The 13433-nt window shown below is 41.5% G+C and overlaps 2 long non-coding RNA genes across 2 annotated transcripts; both read right to left on the bottom strand.

Annotated features, from left to right (window-relative positions):
- Positions 1–184: 184 nt before the first annotated feature.
- Positions 185–4963, bottom strand: LOC121546521. Its single transcript, XR_005996389.1, has 3 exons — positions 4875–4963; positions 4395–4505; positions 185–309 (listed from the first exon to the last, which is right to left on the bottom strand). It is a non-coding gene; the product is annotated as an uncharacterized LOC121546521 (long non-coding RNA).
- A 650-nt stretch (positions 4964–5613) lies between these two features.
- LOC121546522 lies at positions 5614–9988 on the bottom strand. Its single transcript, XR_005996390.1, has 3 exons — positions 9808–9988; positions 5979–6085; positions 5614–5703 (listed from the first exon to the last, which is right to left on the bottom strand). It is a non-coding gene; the product is annotated as an uncharacterized LOC121546522 (long non-coding RNA).
- Positions 9989–13433: the final 3445 nt, after the last annotated feature.

Here is a 13433-nt window from a genome sequence, read left to right as displayed (position 1 = left end):
AAGCGATTTCTAACTTCGTGTCTTCCCTGTTTAATAAATTAAGGTTGAATAAATAAATAAAATCAATAGTGCATGCAGTATGCACATGAATATAATTTGAATTCTACAATGAAAGCACTAAGCAGTAGTCATCACCTGGTCCTTTTCTGTGATGTTGACTGTGTAGATGGGGTTGGTGCAGACAACTGTGTGGTTGTGGTCCTGGGAGATGGGTGTGCATGGTAGGAACTGAGGGTACTGGTCGTCCCCGTCCTCCACGTTCACGGTCAGAGAGGCGGAAGTGTTGTACCACTCCTTGGTGTTGGTTTCCTGGAGTAGATATTTATTATTATTTTATCTAAGCTTCAGTAATGATACCCAATATAATGGAAAACTCTTCAACCTAGCACGACTGAGAGAAAACCCTTACGGAAAAACAACATGACTTCACATGTGGAAAAAATCGCATTTCACATTTTTACATGTTTTGCACATGTGAAATCATGTGAAACCATGTGTTTTTGGAACACTTCACAGGTGATGATATTTCACATGAAGTTTCTCATGTGGATTTTCACGTGATCACATAACCTTTCACATTTGGATTCAGATTTTCACATGAGATTTCACAGGTGATGCCCTGCTAACAATGAGTCATTATGATACACACACTGTCACACCTTGATCTGTTTCACCTGTCTTGTGCTTGTCTCCACTCCCTACCAGGTGTCTCCTATTTTTCTCCATTATCCCCTGTGTATTCGTACCTGCGTTTTCTGTTTGTCTGTTGCTAGTTCGTCTTGTTTTGTCAGGTCTTACCAGCATGTTTCCTGGTTCTCAAGTTTTTGTTTTCTAGTCTTCCCGGTTCTGACCTTTCTGCCTGTCCTGACCCTGAGCCAGCCTGCCGTTCTGTCCCTGATTGACTCTGCCTTGGATTACGAACCTCTGCCTGCCCTCGACCTGCCCCTTTGTTATAATAAATATTCAGAGAATCAAACTATCCGCCTCCTGTGTCTGCATCTGGGTCATATCCTGAGTCGTGATACACACAGCACTTTTAACATGGTGTTTTCAACTTACATATTTGACACAGTTTGACAAACATTACTACATTGTGTATGTTTATTTATACAGTAATTATTATTCAACATGTCCTTACCTGGGATTTTAACTCACAACCTCTTGGTTCACAGCATTCCGATCTTCCTGCTACGCCACAATGTCTGTGTCAGTAACCGATTTCAACTGTATTGCTACACTTTGGACTTAAAATTAAATCCCAGCCTTGTTAAAAATACAGTCAAGAAAAACGATTATATTTATCTTAGTGATTTAGGAGTAACATTAAAACAGAGTAATATACCCCACCAATATTAGACAACTATACAGAAAACCCTCAAATTGCTGGAATAAGTAAATTAAATAAAAGGTGTGAGAATAGTCAGAATAACTGATAACTAAAATAGCAGTGCAAATGGCACTCTTTTGCTAAGTGCAGAGAGGTATTATAGGTAATGAATGTTTGTGGCGCAGCAAAAAGATCAGCGTACCTCAGATCCAGAAGTTGAGAGTTCAAATCCCAGGTGGGGTCATAATTTAGCTGAATAACGATAACACATGGAATTGCACATTTTAAAACGTGATCACGTGAAGTGTTTCAAAAACATGTTTTCACATGTGAAACGTCAATCTTTGTAAGAACTTGTGACAATCAAGAGCTGCACTGTTAAGAGGTTACTATGCATATCCAGTAGATTAATGGCAGCTGGTTCACATTAAGTTAATGTTTAATTTTCAATAACTTACTGTCAACTAGTTACAAGTGGGTTATTGTAAAATTCACAGTAATTTACTGTAGCTAATCTATCACACTCACTGACCTGATGGTCTGGTAGGAAAGTGAGTATTACAATTACATTGTGAATGACATATTTTATGGTTATTTGGTATCACGTGCACTTATATCAGCATTTAACAAGGCTGCAAAACTGACAGTGTATAAGATTACTATTTATGAACAGAGGATATTAACTGGGATGACATTCCCACTTATGGCAGACCAAAAAGAGCAAGCTGAAAGCCACGCCTCGAATAAGCCACGCCTTCAGTCTTCTGATAGGCTGCCGCTGTTAAAGTATACGGCCAATCAACAAGTGATGTGCATATTGTCAACAGAAGAGTCAGTAATGGCACAGTAGGTTACTGGCAAGAATGCTAGTGGCAGCAAGTGTCCTGTAGGTTATAGGCAACATGTTGCCAGTAAGTTATTGAGACTTTTACAATAACCTACTGACAAGTAGTTCCCAGTTAAGAAATGACAAATTCACAGCAACAAGTTGTCATTAAGTTATTGGTAAATGCACAATAACCTCTTCACAGTGCACCTAATTACTGACACATTCTCTTCCAACATTTGCAGAACAGAAAGTATAAAAGTAGATGCTTTAACACTTAAACTGCTACACAATTCCACTGATGGTTGGCACAATTACACATATATCTGACCAAGCCCCCACATATGCAAATGATTCCCACCAGTACATTGCCCCCACCCATCAAAGCGCAGTGATGATCGTACCTTATATTCAAAATATTGGGTAGAAACATTTCCCATTATACCTACAAGGTACCTAACTGTACCATGTGAGTTCATATGTGTACCTGTGAAGTGTATCTTTTGACTTTTTTGTACCCCAGGTAACAACACTGTACCCTTACCATATCCTTAGTAGTATGAGTAAGTATGATCCTGGTGGTACTGCAGAAACATCGATGCACTCCCAACCAAGAGGTTGCAAGTTCAAATAATTATTGTATACCCTACGTCAAGTGTCCTTGAGCACTGTTTGTTTTACGTTGATGTTACCTTAGTGGTGATAATTAGACAATTATTTACTTGATTCTGGGCAGCTTGTAGCAAAGCGTAGAAATACATTCTTGCCAATAAGTCTGTGGCCATATCTCTTTCACACTTACAGATCTGGTGGTGTAGCTGCACTGTAGCTGGACGTTTCAAGTTACTAAGGACCAAGAGGTTATGAGTTCAAATCCCATTTAAGACTGAGTCCCAGTTGTGGTTACAGTAAGTGAAAGCAGCATACTGTCATTTATAGAAATAACACCTTCAAGTTGTTGTGAATATTTACTTTATTTTTACCGCAACTTTACTTTAGGCAATTTGCAGAAATGTATTCTTGCCAATCTCCATTATGTGGCACAGCAGGAACTTCAGGTAGCTAGCAACCAAGAGGTTGTGAGTTCAAATCTTAGTTAAGTCAAGTGAGGTTGAGTCCCAAGTAATCAGCATACTGTCCTTTAACATTAACACCTGGATTTAGCTACAATAATACAGTAACTATTTGTAGATTTACTGTATTTTCACCGCAACTAGACAAAAACATGCAGGACCATTACACAACGTTCTAAGAACGTCTTAAAAACACCATTGGGGATGTCCCTGCAACAAACCGGGAACTACACAAAACCTGCAGGGGACCATGACTGTTTAAATGTAATTAATATCAATTATGCCTTTCAAAGTAAAATATTGTAAATGACATTTGACACCTGGGTTTTCACATGTGCTCAAATGTTGTCACATGTGTAGTGTCATGGTATTGCATGTTGACATTTTTCATCCCCATGTTGTCACATTTATTTCACATTAATTTCACATTAGATCATGCTCTTCCATGTGCTCACATGTTGTCACGTAGTTTTATGTTGTCACATGTTGCTTCACATGTTATTACATTAACTTCACATTAAATCACATTTGATCACGAGATCACACGAAATCACGTGTTCACATGTGTTCACGTGAAATTCACGTGGTTTTTCCGTAAGGGAAGACATAGACATGGTCGGGAGACCAGTATTCAGCCCAGCCATGTCCTTCCTCAGCAGATTTTAGGTTAGAGAATGATGCTGCCTGCAAGATGCATTGTGCTTTGCATTGTAACTATTTATGATCGGTTGCTCTGCACAAAGTGTTTGAGGATGGCTTTACTCATAAATAGTTGAGTAGATTATAATGCTATTACCTGGCTAGTCAGGCAGTGGCACAGTAATAGATGACATATCTTCAGATTATAATTATATTATATGACTAGGCAGGGAGTGGCACAGTAATAGCATCTGGCTTTCATAATTATTGGCCTCTGGCCTCAATGTGTTCTTGTTGATTAATGAAAAAGGGGATTAGTAGCAGACATGGGTTCAAATGGTATTTGTTTTCTTTTGAATACTTCAGCTGTGCTTGATTGAGCATGTCTGACTCAATGAGCACAATGAAATAGTCCAAGAAGTGCAACCCCGTCCATCTGGTACCTCAGACAGGCTCAATCAGACGCTCAACGTATTTGAAAGAAAACAAATACTATTTGAACCCAGGTCTGATAAGTAGCAGGTCTTACCACAGCGTAGATGACTAGCTGCAGCTGGGTTTTGGTCTCATAGTCCAATGGCTTGTCCAGGATCACTTTACCACTGTTGGGCAGGTCTATCCTGAAGTAGCTGGCATCAGGCTGGGATGAGAGGAAACATAGAAATGAATGCTCATTAATTTAGTGCACAGATGGTCTACCGAGCGATTGACAGAGGTGTAATCAGCAAGGTTAGGAGGTACAGGAGCATTTAAAATATAATTCATTTGAGTAGATGTTGGGTTGATGTTGGGTTGTCACTATAAGTGGATATATAGGGTCATTGTTTTGAAACTAACAGGAACATGACAACAGGATTCAGCACTGTGGTGAAGTGCCTACTAGAGAGCTAGGAGTTTCATTGGTAAAAATACAGTTTGACTACTGTCAATGAACTCTTCCTACTCTCTAAATCCTATCACACACTGTCCCATAATGATTCTCTGTAAGTTCAAACTCATGGTACCACACCGAGGCTCTGTCGATGATGTAGGTGATGGTGTCTCCATCAGCATCGATGGCCTTGACGGTGAAGACTGCAGAGTTGACTGCAGTGAGCTGAGGATTGATGAAATACAGAAGACCTGTCATTATGCATCTGAAACACAAGATTATCTATATTATCAAAGTGTGATCTAGAGATGTATCTTTACCTCACTTATGTAACGTGGTTGTACAGTCTTCTCAAAGAACCTTGGTTTGTTATCGTTTTCGTTCAGGATCTCAACCATGACCCTGTATTCACTCTAGAGAAAGAAAACTGTGTTTTCAGAAACTCAGTTTAGGCATTTCCTCTCCTTCATTTTGAGTCGGTTCACATTCTAATTTACAGGTTGGGAATAACATGCTGTAGGCCTAGTTGAGATGGAGTCATTGAGATGCCTTACCTGTATTATGTCATCTTCATAACATGTTAATGCTGCCATCAAAACAGATCCCTGGCGCTTGGAGAGAAAAAGCTATTAATTATGCTTGTTAAGTATGAACTGTCAAAGATATTAATCTGTCCTATTCAATCAAAACTGATAACTGGTTTTCTGGCATAAGACTTAAAACAGAAGGACAGCAACAGTGTGATGTCTTATTACCTCTCGATCCAGGACTCTTAAAACGGATGAGTTTAGCCTGATGGTTCTCCCTTCTAGGTAGAACCAATTGGCGTTCTCTCCGGTGAGGCACAAGCGGATGCTATTGACTCCTGTAGGGTCCCCGACGATGCTGAGGTTCGCAATGAACTCTCCTACGGGGCTGTTCTCACTCACCTTCGCAAAGATGTCCGACCCACCCAGGCAGAGGCTGGCTGTCAATCAACAAACACAGATTTGGGTTCAATGGCTTTCAATTCAATTACTTCAATTACATTTCAATGACTTATGTACATTAACGTTTCAACCATAAGCTGCATTGTTCTCTCTATTAGGCCATGTGGCATTGCAGTTTTGGTTTAAGTGGTTCATTACTAAAACCATAACATGATACCAGTGGACATACAGTATTTGCCATTTCATGTAGAGGCGACTGAAGAAGCGAGAACGTTATTCCCCACAGTGAGAGTTTGATTGAACTCTGGCCTACCTTTTATGACATGGTAGGACATGTTTATTGCCAGCTGGCAGAGGAACAGCCCCCATGGGGTCAGCATCTTCCTCTGGCCTACTGAGCCTCCAGTCTCTCAGCCACAACTGCAATCCACAGAAACCAGCAGCAACATTTGGTTCAGCATTGGCACAAAATGGCGGTGTTACATTTGTATAACTTCATCCAACAGAGACAGGATGTTAAGTTCTGTATTATGTGCAAATCATTATTGGCAGCATTTAGTTAACCAGGATCCAAAAAAGCTTTAGTGATTAAGATTGTTTGTTTTCCAATATGAATTACAGTCAGTCCAGCACTAGTTGACAACCGTTTCCCCTTTGTTTACATCCTGGCATTCACCACTGGTCCTCCTTCTAATACTATAAACCAGTGGTTCCCAACCTTTTTCGGTTACTGTACTACCAACTGAATTTTGCTCTTCCCGGAGTACCCCTGAAGTACCCCCTCGTACATTTTAGCAGTAGGACTACGGTCTCATGAGTCTTCTCAAGTACCCCCTGTGGATAGGCCAAATACCCCCAGGGGGTCCTAGTATCCCTGGTTGGGAACCACTGCTACAAACAATTTAGTCCCTCTTTGGTCACTCCTAACAGCCTTCTGACAAGGCAGTTATGGTAACCAGCCCGGTAACATGACTTTCACTGCGGCCTCTGTCGTTAAACCCCACCTCAGTGTCCACTAAGTGCCCTCAGTGCCTGAAAGCTTTTTTTGGCTCCTCGTATAATCCACTTTTAAATCCTTAATAGTTTCCTTTCTCTGACGTCTATTGGGCCTATGTCTTATACCAAAACAAGGCAACTTGTGTCATTTACCGTAATTCATTGTGACTAATGTTGAGTAATGAACCACTCCCTCCAGTAATCATGTTTGTTGATGACATTAAACGACTGTGGTTTGATTAGCCTGGGGCCAGGGCTAGTCAATTGTTACCCTGGGTACCAGTCTGTTTAGCTATTCCACTCCTTGACACTCCTTGTCACGCTAGACATGGTTGGCATGACATTTCCATAGGGAGTTGACGAGAGAGCAGAAACAGACAGCCACCCAGGCTAGTCATTTGTTGATAGGTCCATTCATCAGATTGCTCTGCCCATGTGTGTCCACTGAGTGTCAGTCACCCCCCTTCCTGCTCTCAGCAGTCAGGACCTGGATTGGTCACACACCTTTACTGCTCTCAAAACGTTACTGTCATAGAATCTTACTTTAATATATTTTACTGTTGACTATTTACTGTTTAAATGACAGTGTGTTTAGATGCCACCTGTGGCTTGTGTGTACAAATACACATGCTGCTCAGTGTAGTTATAAGGTTCAGTGTGAGAATTAGGCTATGTGTCTGAGTTGTGTTTTTGGAAGGTCTCGTCTGACCTTTCTTCTGACCTAACAGCGCAAGAGAATCATGAGGTGAAGTACAGGTACCTCACGATGGAAGCCCAAAGCTTTCTTTATTTGATATCATGCATGTTCAGTGATACTATGCTTGCTTAGTAACAGAGATACAGAATGTACAGTTTTTTTTTTCAGTTGAAATTTCATGGAAGTCACCTTGGTTACTTGGTGTTCAGTACAAATAGTATGGTTCAGTACAAGTAGTACCTTATGATGAATGTGATTACTTTTACAGACATAGCAATTAAGATTATAACTGCTGATTTGATACGCTTAAAATATAATTCCTAATATTGAGTTGCTTCCCAGCGTTGTTAAATTGGCTGGATGTCCTTTGGGTGGTGGACCATGCTTGATACACACAGGAAACTGTTGAGCGTGAAAAACCCAGCAGCGTTGCAGCTCTTGACACAAACCGGTGCGCCTGGCACCTACTACCGTACCCTGTTCAAAGGAACTTAAATATTTTGTCTTGCCCATTCACCCTCTGAATGGCACACATACACAATCCATGTCTCAATTGTCTCAAGGCTTAAAAATCCTTCTTTAACCTGTCTCCTCCCCTTCATCTACACTGGTTGAAGTGTGACATCAATAAGGGATCATAGCTTTCACCTGGTCAGTCTATGTCATGGAAAGAGCAGGTGTTAATGTTTTGTACACTCCATGTATAATATTGATTGGGTTCATGGCCATTCCCCAAAAAACTAATCAAAACCACTAATTTAGTGTGGCATGTATACTGTTTTTTTCTCCCAGCTACATGGAAAATGAAATGATAACGTTCTTGGAACAGTTATTTTTTGTCTTGCACAATAGAACATCTATTCAAAAGAGTTGAGACTGATTAAGCAGCTGGTATGGCTGTGGATAATGCTGTGTGTGTCTACTGGTTATTAGGAGTGGAGTAGATGAGTCCAGCTCTCCCAGTCAATCTGTCTCTGGATTAATACCGTCTTTAATTTGATTGAAATACCTTCGCAACAGGAAGTAGGTCTCTGTCACACGGGCAGATAACAGGGGATTAGAACCGAATATTGAATATTGTTCCATATCCTATCCAGCCTGACCTGACACACCTGCCCCTGGCAGATGCAGACGTAAGTGTGTGTTTGTGTTTCCCCCTTTTGTGTTTGTGTCACCCATTTGTGTGTGTGTGTGTTTGGGTCAGTCCGGTTCACTATAATGATAAAATGAATAGGTCGTTTTAACGGAGGGATGCAGAAACTGTTGAGGAGCTTTCATCAAACTTGCATTTACATACAGTTGCGCACTTATGTATTGGTTCTCTTACACTTTACAATGGAGTGCAATGGAGCAGAATGTTCTGTTTCCTCTTTTCAAAACTGGTTGAATGGCTATTTTTACCATGTAGGCAACTTACCGCAGGTGAGAAATTACCAGGAAAATGAGAATCAGCTGCCTCCAACCAAATTAATTTGAATTCTGATTGATTAAGTCCAGGCCATTTTTTGACTGATGTAAAAAATCTCCATTTCAATTTATTTGAAAATAAATATTGAATCGTGCAAGGGTGCCATTATATTAAAGGACAACTGTGGTTATTTTAAGTACCTCTGTGCACTGTTTTGACAGCAGCCTCTCCCGGCCTGCCTTTGTCTGTTGTTGGGAATTGAGGCTCTAGCTGAGTAGGCCTGCGTTGCCCAGTTTGTTTCTTTCTGAAAAGCTATCTGAACTCATCCCATGCCCTGTGTCCATCACAATTAACTCAACTCATTAAAGTGCTTTTGATTACTGAACAAAGCAATTACTGAGCCATTAGTCCCCGCTTCGAGCATTCCCTAAACTTAACCCTTTAACCTAACTCCTAACCCTATCCTTAACCCTATCCCTATCCCTAACCCTATCCTTAACCCTATCCTTAACCCCTAACCCTAAGCCCTTGCTTAGCTAACGTTAGCCACCTACATAATGTTAGCGTTAGCCACCTAGCTAACGTTAGCCACAACAAATTGGAATTGGTAACATTGCATATTCGTAACATATTGTACGAATTACAATTCGTAACATGTCATACGAATTGTAATTCGTAACATATCGATGATGGACATCCACAAATGAATACCCAGGTTAAGTCATGGCATAACAAAATGTTAATCCATTATGATATTTTTTGGTCACACACACCAGATATTAATTCAGTTGGAATATTATGTTCCCTAGACTAAAGGTTATTGTTTGTAATTATCACCACTTAGTAAGGTGGCAATGGAGGTCAGAGCCCTTTAATGCACATGTAACTCAAGGTGATGTGATGTCACAATAATGTGGAAATTTGACTTAGCACTTCACCCACATTCTTACATACACTCATACACACACACACACACACACACATTTTTCTCTACACATACTAACTTACACTAACTTACATATAGGCTCACACCATACTCACTGTCGTCTGGTAGCTGAATAGTCAAAGCCTGAGCTGCGGCTCTCACGCTCAAGGTATCCCTCGCCTATTCTCTCTGTTCCAGCCCCTCTGTTTCTGCCACATATTTCCCCCTGTGGCAGAACTTTCTCCCAGGGTCAAACAATCAAGAGCAGTGATGACAGCACTAAACACTCCAGTCACGCTTCTCCCACCACCACCGGTTGAGCCCTGTTCCCCGAGCGTGGGAGCGTGGCAGAAAGAGAGAGAGAGGGAGAGAAAGAGGAAGGTGTGTGTGTTGGGAGAGAGCATTAAGAGCTCCTGCGCACAGCGCAGACCGGGGGCTTAGCTGGCATTTCCAGGACAGGATAACCATCCAGTACAGCAGCTGAGAGAGAGGGAGGTTAAATCGAGAAACAACACTGGCTGTGCTGCTAATGCTAATGACACTAAACCAGCCTAGGGGTGTCAGTAGCGATCTCCCACCAAGCCCCCATATCACTCTCACTAGTCACTATGAGCCCCCTGCTGGGTAGTGTCTGACGGATCACTCGGTGTGCTGAAGAATCATCAGGACACCCCATTAGTGTTGTGAATCCATGCAGGAAGAGCGGCCTTGGTTTCCCTTCCAACTGCAGAGGCTCTGTTAATGGCAACACAATGAAACACCCCCAGTTATGATTAACGTGCCGCCATAGGAGTATGAATTTTGGTGTCGGAATAAAATGATTAATCAGATGAGGAAATAAATAAGGATTATACAGTAAAGCGATCATCGCAACATGTTTTCAATCAACCCCATACAGTACTGTATAGCTTACCTTTGTAGTGTTTACCTTGGTATTGATATCTATTTTGCTGTTGATTAAATGATAGCACAGTTACAATCACTTCTCATCAGTGTACAGTACAGTAGCCCTTTTCTGAAGCCATATGCCTCCCTCTTCGTCTCCCTCTTCTTTTAGAGGCCTTAGGGTAACTCGCACCGTGTAACTCCTTAATTACCTTTGACAAGGTTTTAAACCGCTTGGCACACACACACTCTCTCTCTCTCTCTCTCTCTTCTCGCTATCTCTCTCTCCTTCCCTCTCTTGCTTCCTCCCTCTCTCTTCACAAATGTGCTTTCCCCCCATCTCTATAAGAACACCTTTAGGCAATTGCAGCAGTTGGCTGTGTAGTGTTGCACATTTTCTCCTGCACTAACATTTCATTCTACTTTACCGGTATCTCAGCAGGGCTCCTGCCTTGTTGCAGCAGGTTAATAGGCTTAGGGTCTCTTACTGCTGTGTTGATGATCAGCTATTGTGGATTAGACACGTCTCCGTCAGTAGCGGTGCGTGGGTAAAATAACAGGGGAAGCCAATCCAGGAAAAAAAGCCAAATTGCGATCTACAGTGAGGGAAAAAAGTATTTGATCCCCTGCTGATTTTGTACATTTGCCCACTGACAAAGACATGATCAGTCTAATCAGAATAACAACAAAACAATCCAGAAAAACGCATGTCAAAAATGTTATAAATTGATTTGCATTTTAATGAGGGAAATAAGTATTTCACCCCTCTGCAAAACATGACTTAGTACTTGGTAGCAAAACCCTTGTTGGCAATCACAGAGGTCAGACGTTTCTTGTAGTTGGCCACCAGGTTTGCACACATCTCAGGAGGGATTTTGTTCCACTCCTCTTTGCAGATCTTCTCCAAGTCATTAAGGTTTCAAGGCTGACGTTTGGCAACTCGAACCTTCAGCTCCCTCCACAGATGTTCTATGGGATTAAGGTCTGGAGACTGGCTAGGCCACTCCAGGACCTTAATGTGCTTCTTCTTGAGCCACTCCTTTGTTGCCTTGGCCGTGTGTTTTGGGTCATTGTCATGCTGGAATACCCATCCACAACCCATTTTCAATGCCCTGGCTGAGGGAAGGAGATTCTCACCCAAGATTTGACGGTACATGGCCACGTCCATCGTCCCTTTGATGCGGTGAAGTTGTCCTGTCCCCTTAGCAGAAAAACAGCCCCAAAGCATAATGTTTCCACCTCCATGTTTGACGATGGGGATGGTGTTCCTGGGGTCATAGGCAGCATTCCTCCTCCTCCAAACACGGCGAGTTAAGTTGATGCCAAAGAGCTCGATTTTGGTCTCATCTGACCACAACACTTTCACCCAGTTCTCCTCTGAATCATTCAGATGTTCATTGGCAAACTTCAGACGGGCCTTTATATGTGCTTTCTTGAGCAGGGGGACCTTGCGGGCGCTGCAGGATTTCAGTCCTTCACGGCGTAGTGTGTTACCAATTGTTTTCTTGGTGACTATGGTCCCAGCTGCCTTGAGATCATTGACAAGATCCTCCTGTGTAGTTCTGGGCTGATTCCTCACCGTTCTCATGATCATTGCAACTCTACAAGGTGAGACTTGCATGGAGCCCCAGGCCGAGGGAGATTGACAGGTCTTTTGTGTTTCTTCCATTTGCGAATAATCGCACCAACTGTTGTCACCTTCTCACCAAGCTGCTTGGCGATGGTCTTGTAGCCCATTCCAGCCTTGTGTAGGTCTACAATCTTGTCCCTGACATCCTTGGAGCTCTTTGGTCTTGGCCATGGTGGAGAGTTTGGAATCTGATTGATTGATTGCTTCTGTGGACAGGTGTCTTTTATACAGGTAATAAACTGAGATTAGGAGCACTCCCTTTAAGAGTGTGCTCCTAATCTCAGCTCGTTACCTGTATAAAAGACACCTGTGAGCCAGAAATCTTTCTGATTGAGAGGGGGTCAAATACTTATTTCCCTCATTAAAATGCAAATCAATGTATAACATTTTTGACATGCGTTTTTCTGGATTATTTTGTTGTTATTCTGTCTCTCACTGTTCAAATAAACCTACCATTAAAATTATAGACTGATCATTTCTTTGTCAGTGGGAAAACGTACAAAATCAGCAGGAGATCAAATACTTTTTTCCCTCACTGTATGTGTTGTAATAATTGCGTTGTTTGCTTTATAACCAGTTAGTTCATATACCTTGACACCGTGATATATCAAATCAAATCAAATCAAATTTTATTGGCCACATGCGCTGAATACAACAGGTGCAGACATTACAGTGAAATGCTTACTTACAGCCCTTAACCAACAGTGCATTTATTTTTTATAAAAAATTTAGAATAAAACAAAAAAGTGTTGAGAAAAAAAGAGCAGAAGTCAAATAAAATAACAGTAGGGAGGCTATATATACAGGGGGGTACCGGTGCAGAGTCAATGTGCGGGGGCACCGGCTAGTTGAGGTAGTTGAAGTAATATATAGGATATATATTATAGTCCTAAGGCCGAGACAATAAGGCTGAGACAATAAGAAGACACAGTGGCAGAATAAATTCGACCACACATTTGTTTCATTACAAAACCGGAGAACAACATCTGTCCGGTGAAGCTCACAAAACAAATTGCATGTAACAAACAGCATGTGACCTACAGCATGGTCATGCAAGGTAATGTTTCCGACATATTCGGACTACTAAACAACTATTGATTTAGAACCATGGAGAGTTACCTCAAGTCGCAAAGAAAACAGGAGCTGCCTCCACTATTCCAGCACCATTTCAACTTCAACATTTCAACATAATCTAATCACATACAGTGCATTCGGAAAGTATTCAGA

Source organism: Coregonus clupeaformis, unplaced genomic scaffold (genome assembly GCF_020615455.1).
Source record: "Coregonus clupeaformis isolate EN_2021a unplaced genomic scaffold, ASM2061545v1 scaf0013, whole genome shotgun sequence".
Lineage (NCBI taxonomy): Eukaryota > Metazoa > Chordata > Actinopteri > Salmoniformes > Salmonidae > Coregonus > Coregonus clupeaformis.
Note: the sequence above shows the minus strand (reverse complement) of the source record. Positions and strands in the feature narration are given on the sequence as shown.